Source organism: Trichomycterus rosablanca, chromosome 21 (assembly GCF_030014385.1).
Source record: "Trichomycterus rosablanca isolate fTriRos1 chromosome 21, fTriRos1.hap1, whole genome shotgun sequence".
In the NCBI taxonomy this organism is placed as follows: domain Eukaryota; kingdom Metazoa; phylum Chordata; class Actinopteri; order Siluriformes; family Trichomycteridae; genus Trichomycterus; species Trichomycterus rosablanca.
This window is the reverse complement of record NC_086008.1, coordinates 20,541,759-20,549,196: the sequence shown is the minus strand read 5'-3', so window position 1 is coordinate 20,549,196 and position 7,438 is coordinate 20,541,759.

The following is a 7,438-nucleotide window of genomic DNA, read 5'->3' as shown; positions in this document are numbered from 1 at the left end:
TAGTAACACTAACAAATCACATGACATTTTGGAGGGAAAATGACAAGCAGTGCTCAATTTGGACATTTAGGGGTGTAGTCTCTTAGGGGTGTACTCACTTTTGTTGCCGGTGGTTTAGACATTAATGGCTGTATATTGAGTTATTTTGAGGGAAGAATAAATTTACACTGTTATATAAGCTGCACACAGACTACTTTTCATTGTGTCAAAGTGTCATTTTGTCAGTGTTGTCCCATGAAAAGATATACTTAAATATCTGCAGAAATGTGAGGGGTGTACTCACTTTTGTGATACACTGTATATATATATATATCTGTATATCTGTCTGTCTGTCTGTCTGTCTGTCTGTCTGTCTGTCTACACCACGTTCCAAATTAATATGCAAATGATATTTTTCTCTGATTTTTCGATGCAAATGACAGTCAGTATAATCAAAAATCAAAATCAAAAACATCTTAACAGACCAAGTTACATGTTAAAGGACCCCTTCTTTCATATCACCTTCACAATTCTTGCATCCATCGAACGTGTGTGTTTTTGGAGAGTTTCTGCTTGAATTTCTTTGCAGGATGTCAGAATAGCCTCCCAAAGCTGCTGTTTTGATGTGAACTGCCTCCCACCCTCATAGATCTTTTGCTTGAGGATTGCTCCAAAGGTTCTCAATAGGGTCGAGGTCAGGGGAGGATGGTGGCCACACCATGAGTTTCTCTCCTTTTATGCCCATAGCAGCCAATGACACAGAGGTATTTTTTGCAGCATGAGATGGTGCATTGTCATGCATGAAGATGATTTTGCTCCGGAAGGCACGGTTCTTCTTTTTGTACCATGGAAGAAAGTGGTCAGTCAGAAACTCTATGTACTTTGCTGAGGTCATTTTCACACCTTCAGGGAACCTAAAGGGACCTACCAGCTCTCTCCCCATGATTCCGGCCCAAAACATGACTCCGCCACCTCCTCGCTGACGTCGCAGCCTTGTTGGGACATGGTGGCCATCCACCAACCATCCACTACTCCATCCATCTGGACCATCCAGGGTTGCACAGCACTCACCAGTAAACAAGACAATTAGTTTGAAAATTAGTCTTCATGTATGTCTGGTCCCAGTCCAACCGTTTCTGCTTGTGAGCACTGGTTAGTGGTGGCCGAATAGTAGGGTTATGCACCACTGCAAGCCTTTGAAGGATCCTGCACTTTGAGGTTCGCAGGACTCCAGAGGCACCAGCAGCTTCAAATACCTGTTTGCTGGTTTGTATTGGCATTTTAGCAGCTGCTCTCGTAATCTGATGAATTTGTCTGGCAGAAACCTTCCTCATTCTGCCTTTATCTGCACAAACCCGTCTGTGCTCTGAATCAGCCACAAATCTCTTCACAGTACGATAATCACGCTTAGGTTTTCGTGAAATATCTGTTGTTTTCATACCTTGTACTTAAAGAGGCTTTTCACTATCTGATCCAAAGAGCCCTGAAACACAACGCCATCTTTTTAATTGAGAAACGAACTACTGACAGGGCTGTCCACAAAATAGCCATATAGTGGAACTTATTACAGCATCAGGTTGCCACTTTTGGACCCTTGAGCAAGACTCTTAACCCTCCACTGTAAGTCGTTTACAATAAACGCGTCGGCTAAGTGCTGTAAATGTAAATGGTTTTCATTCATTTGTACAACGTTTGGACACTCTGGCGACCCCTGCTGGTTTTGGTTGCACAGCACCATTCATTCATTGTCCTATTTAGGGTCGCGGTGGGTACAATTCACTTGGCAAAAGGTAGGGAACACTCTGGACATGTCACCAGTTCATCACAGAACACACACACACACCCTATACAGTGTATCACAAAAGTGAGTACACCCCTCACATTTCTGCAAATATTTCATTATATCTTTTCATGGGACGACACTATAGACATGAAACTTGGATATAACTTAGAGTAGTCAGTGTACAGCTTGTATAGCAGTGTAGATTTACTGTCTTCTGAAAATAACTCAACACACAGCCATTAATGTCTAAATAGCTGGCAACATAAGTGAGTACACCCCACAGTGAACATGTCCAAATTGTGCCCAAATTGTGCCCAAATGTGTCGTTGTCCCTCCCTGGTGTCATGTGTCAAGGTCCCAGGTGTAAATGGGGAGCAGGGCTGTTAAATTTGGTGTTTTGGGTACAATTCTCTCATACTGGCCACTGGATATTCAACATGGCACCTCATGGCAAAGAACTCTCTGAGGATGTGAGAAATAGAATTGTTGCTCTCCACAAAGATGGCCTGGGCTATAAGAAGATTGCTAACACCCTGAAACTGAGCTACAGCATGGTGGCCAAGGTCATACAGCGGTTTTCCAGGACAGGTTCCACTCGGAACAGGCTTCGCCAGGGTCGACCAAAGAAGTTGAGTCCACGTGTTCGGCGTCATATCCAGAGGTTGGCTTTAAAAAATAGACACATGAGTGCTGCCAGCATTGCTGCAGAGGTTGAAGACGTGGGAGGTCAGCCTGTCAGTGCTCAGACCATACGCCGCACACTGCATCAACTCGGTCTGCATGGTCGTCATCCCAGAAGGAAGCTGACGCACAAGAAAGCCCGCAAACAGTTTGCTGAAGACAAGCAGTCCAAGAACATGGATTACTGGAATGCCCTGTGGTCTGACGAGACCAAGATAAACTTGTTTGGCTCAGATGGTGTCCAGCATGTGTGGCGGCGCCCTGGTGAGAAGTACCAAGACAACTGTATCTTGCCTACAGTCAAGCATGGTGGTGGTAGCATCATGGTCTTGGGCTGCATGAGTGTTGCTGGCACTGGGGAGCTGCAGTTCATTGAGGGAAACATGAATTCCAACATGTACTGTGACATTCTGAAACAGAGCATGATCCCCTCCCTTCGAAAACTGGGCCTCATGGCAGTTTTCCAACAGGATAACGACCCCAAACACAACCTCCAAGATGACAACTGCCTTGCTGAGGAAGCTGAAGGTAAAGGTGATGGACTAAACCCAATTGAGCACCTGTGGCACATCCTCAAGTGGAAGGTGGAGGAGTTCAAGGTGTCTAACATCCACCAGCTCCGTGATGTCATCATGGAGGAGTGGAAGAGGATTCCAGTAGCAACCTGTGCAGCTCTGGTGAATTCCATGCCCAGGAGGGTTAAGGCAGTGCTGGATAATAATGGTGGTCACACAAAATATTGACACTTTGGGCACAATTTGGACATGTTCACTGTGGGGTGTACTCACTTATGTTGCCAGCCATTTAGACATTAATGGCTGTGTGTTGAGTTATTTTCAGAAGACAGTAAATCTACACTGCTATACAAGTTGTACACTGACTACTCTAACTTATATCCAAGTTTTATTTCTATAGTGTTGTCCCATGAAAAGAGATAATAAAATATTTGCAGAAATGTGAGGGGTGTACTCACTTTTGTGATACACTGTATATATAGTATCTCACATGGACACTGAGAGAACATGCAAACTCCTCACAGAATGGACCCAGACCGCTTCACCTGAAGGTGACAGAGCTACTCACAGAGCCACCGTGTGTGTCCTGCTGTCCCAATACTTTTGTCCATACAGTGTATGTACAATAACATGGCATGAATACTCAATATATATAAATTCTGTATATATATACACGAGGGTTCTTCGAAAAGTTACTGCACTTTATTTAACTATGATGCGTTTTTCCAGCGTCGTACCAACGTTTTAATGCCGTCAGCAAAACATGATTTTGGTTGAGCTCGTAGCCACTGATGCAGCGCTGCTCTCACATCATCATCGCATGAAAATCTTCTTCCTCTTAAAGCTTCTCTGAGATTCCAAAAGGTGGAAATCAGATGGAGCTCTATAAATCCGGACTACAAGTGTCTCTCAGACATGACCAATTACTCCTCCCTCCTACTACACCCTCACCGTTTATAACCAAAATATAAAAGTGCTGAAACTTTTTAAATATCCGTCGTATATAAAACATAGAAAACTGCAGAGCAACACGAGCTCAGACATGCAGCAGCTAATCTGATTATCCACGGGTGTCTCTATTTTCAGAAGCAGAGCTTTAGCTGAGACACCAAAAACAATTTTTTGAAAACAATACGAATATTATTTTTGTAGTGGGACGTGACCTTGGAAGGGAGTGTCCTGTCAACCGTGGATACAAATCTGGTTAAAACTGAACATTGTAAGGTCAGGAAGCACTGACAGGTCTGTCCCACCCGAATTCCTGTTCAACTTCAAGTGCTCAGCCACACTCTCCTATTGCAGGCGGTAAAATGAAGAAAATGAAGAAAAGATTCTTGTTTTGAAACTATCCCGGCTTATTTGGTCAGAGGTCAGAGCTGGCGTCATTGTTGGCGCCCCGGGAGCAGACAGGGTTAAAGGCCTCGCCCTGATTTCTCTGTAAATGTGGTTTGTTGGTAAAACTGGTGAAACTTGTTTTTGTCGTTTTGATGGTTGAGTCAAACAAAGGAAGATTAAACGCCAAACAGTTTTAAATGAAGTGTTGACATGTGTGTGAGAACTACTGGAACTCGTTTCCAGAGGTGTGTGATTAAAAAGTGAAAATCTCATCACATTACTAAAGTTAATAAAGTCTTTGTGTGGGTGTGTACAATCTAAGTGTTTGTGTATTTACACATACTCAAATCTTCTTTATTCTACATGAATGCTTGTGTAGAGTAGCAGGGAAAGGACCGTCGAGGCCAAAGCTTTGAACTTATTTTCTAGGAGGGGTGCGTACGTTTATCAAAGAGTTTATCTTTAAGCAATTGAGGGTTAGGGGCCTTGCTCAAGGGCCCAACAGTGGCAACCTGGAAGTGGTGGGGCTTGAGCCAGCAACCTTTCGATACCTTTCGAGTCCAGTACCTTAACCAGTAGGCTACAAATGCACTAATATAGGTGCTGTCATTGGTTGGATAAATGAGATGCAGCAATGATGACATTTTCAGCATTCATCCAAAGTTTCTTTTAAAGCAATTGAGGGTTAAGGGCCTTGCCCAAGGGCCCAACATTGGCAACCTGGCAGTGGTGGGGCTTGAACCAGTGACCTTTCGATTACTAGACCAGCACCTTATCCACTAGGCTACAACTGTCCTAGCGACTTACAATTGTGACTGAATACAACACAAGCAATTGAGGGTTCAGGGTCTTGCTCAGGGGTCCAACAGTGGCAACCTAGCAGTGGTGGGGCTTGAACCAACGACCTTTCGATTACTAGACCAGCACCTTAACCACTAATGAGATGCAACAGTGATGAGATTTTCAGCATTTAGCGGACAATTTTATTCAAAGCACCTTACAGCATACGTTTTTTTAAGCAATTGAGGGTTCAGGGTCTTGCTCAGGGGTCCAACAGTGGCAACCTAGCAGTGGTGGGGCTTGAACCAGCGACCTTCCGATTACTAGTCCGGTACCTTATGAACTAGGCTACAGCTGCCCCTATCATTCAATTTATGAGATAATTTTATGACTGCCATGAAATGTGGCTCTTTTCTTTTCATTAAAAATGATTGAAATCTGTGATTTTTAAACAACGAGGTCCGTGAAATGAATTTAGTAAAGCGCTAATTATAAGTGACCCTTCTTAAATATAGAGTTCAGATGCTTTAGGAACACACACTGCTAACAGATGGATACAATCCAGTATATAAAATGAAATGCGTGCTTTAAATTCAGGACACGACCCCTGGCTGTTCCAGCACGACGAACAGAAAGTGAAAGTAAAATGACTTTATTTGTGAACAGTATTAAAGAGGAAAACAGGCAACGGGAAGGAATGGAGGGGGGGGGGCTTATTTTATTTATTTTCCCTGCTGTGTGTTAGGGTTGATATGTGGAAATGTCACAATCAGAGCCAGAATTAGAGACACAGTAGGGGGTCAGATTTACCCCCGAACATTCAGGCTGTTTATTTTTCCTACAGATTTGCTCTGCTCTGGTTCTGCATTTCAAATCATTGACTTTGACTTTTATTTGATTGCAGACAGTTTGAACCTGAGATATATTGATGTTTTGTCCATTTATGCATTTCAGGCCTGCAACACATTCTGAAAAAGATTATCAGAGGATCCAGTTTGTCCACAAATGTGTGAGAGTTTGCATGTTCTCCCTCTACAGTGCAGAATATCATTAAACCATTCAAGGAATCGGGAGAAATTTCCAGATTGTGCGCCCGTGATCTTCCATCCCTTAGACAGCATCAAGAACCTCCACTCAACACTAGCTGATATAACCACATGGGTGAGGGATTAGTTTATCAAACCTTTATCAAGCTCTACAATACAGAGTTACTGCACAAATGATACTTAAATCTTTACTGTGCAAAAAAGAAGCCTTATCTTAACCATTTCCAGAAGCGGCGTTGACTTCTCTGGGCTCGGAGGCATCTAGGATGGACCATCACACAGTGGAAACGTGTATTGTGGTCAGATGAATCAGCATTCCAGGTCTGTGTGCTCCGGACCAAAGATGAAAAGGACCATCCAGACTGTTATCAGTGTCAGTACCAGGGTCTGTCATGGTATGGGGCGTGTCAGTACCAGGGTCTGTCATGGTATGGGGCGTGTCAGTACCAGGGTCTGTCATGGTATGGGGCGTGTCAGTACCAGGGTGTGTCATGGTATGGGGGCGTGTCAGTGCCCTTGGTAAAGGTAATTCACACTTCTGTGATGCAGCATTAATACAGAAAAGTACACTGAGATCTTAGAGCAACATGTGCTGCCTTCAAGACGTCGTCTTTTCCAGGGACGTCCAGCATTTTTCAACAAGACGATGCAAAACCACCTAATGCACACATTACAAAGGCGCGGCTGTGAAAGAAGAGGGTACGGGAACTGGACTGGCCTGCCTGCAGTCCTGACCTGTCCCCAATAGGGAATGTGTGAAGAATTTTGAACAACGACGACCCCCCATACTGTTGCACATCTTCAGAAAATAAAAGCTGAAACACTAAATCACTTGGTTTCCTCGGTGCCAAAACGTCTTTAAATGTGGTGAAAAGGAACGGCAACATTACAAAGTGGTAAATGCTTTACCGTCCCAACTTTTTTTGGAATGTGTTGCAGGTCTGAAATGCAGGAATGGATGTTTATTAATAAATAAAATGAGTTTGAGCAGATAAAACATGAAATATCTCAGGTTCATCCTGTCTGACATCAAATAAAAGTCAAAGTCAATGTAAGAAAGTCGGGTTTGGGGTTGTACATGGAACACTGGTCTCCTTAGGAATTAGAAATTAGGAAAGAAAACCCAAACTGCTATCTTCTCCTTGAGGAAAATGTGTTTTTAAATGGTCTGATGTTGCCCAATAATCCAGAATGCACCAAAAAAAAACAGCAGGTTTGGTTGCAGTTAGAACCTGATGGTGGGCAAACGTTACCGTCCACAGTCCAGTGAGCTTGCCCACACAGACTCCCACCAAACATCCTGCTTCTGTAAAACATGT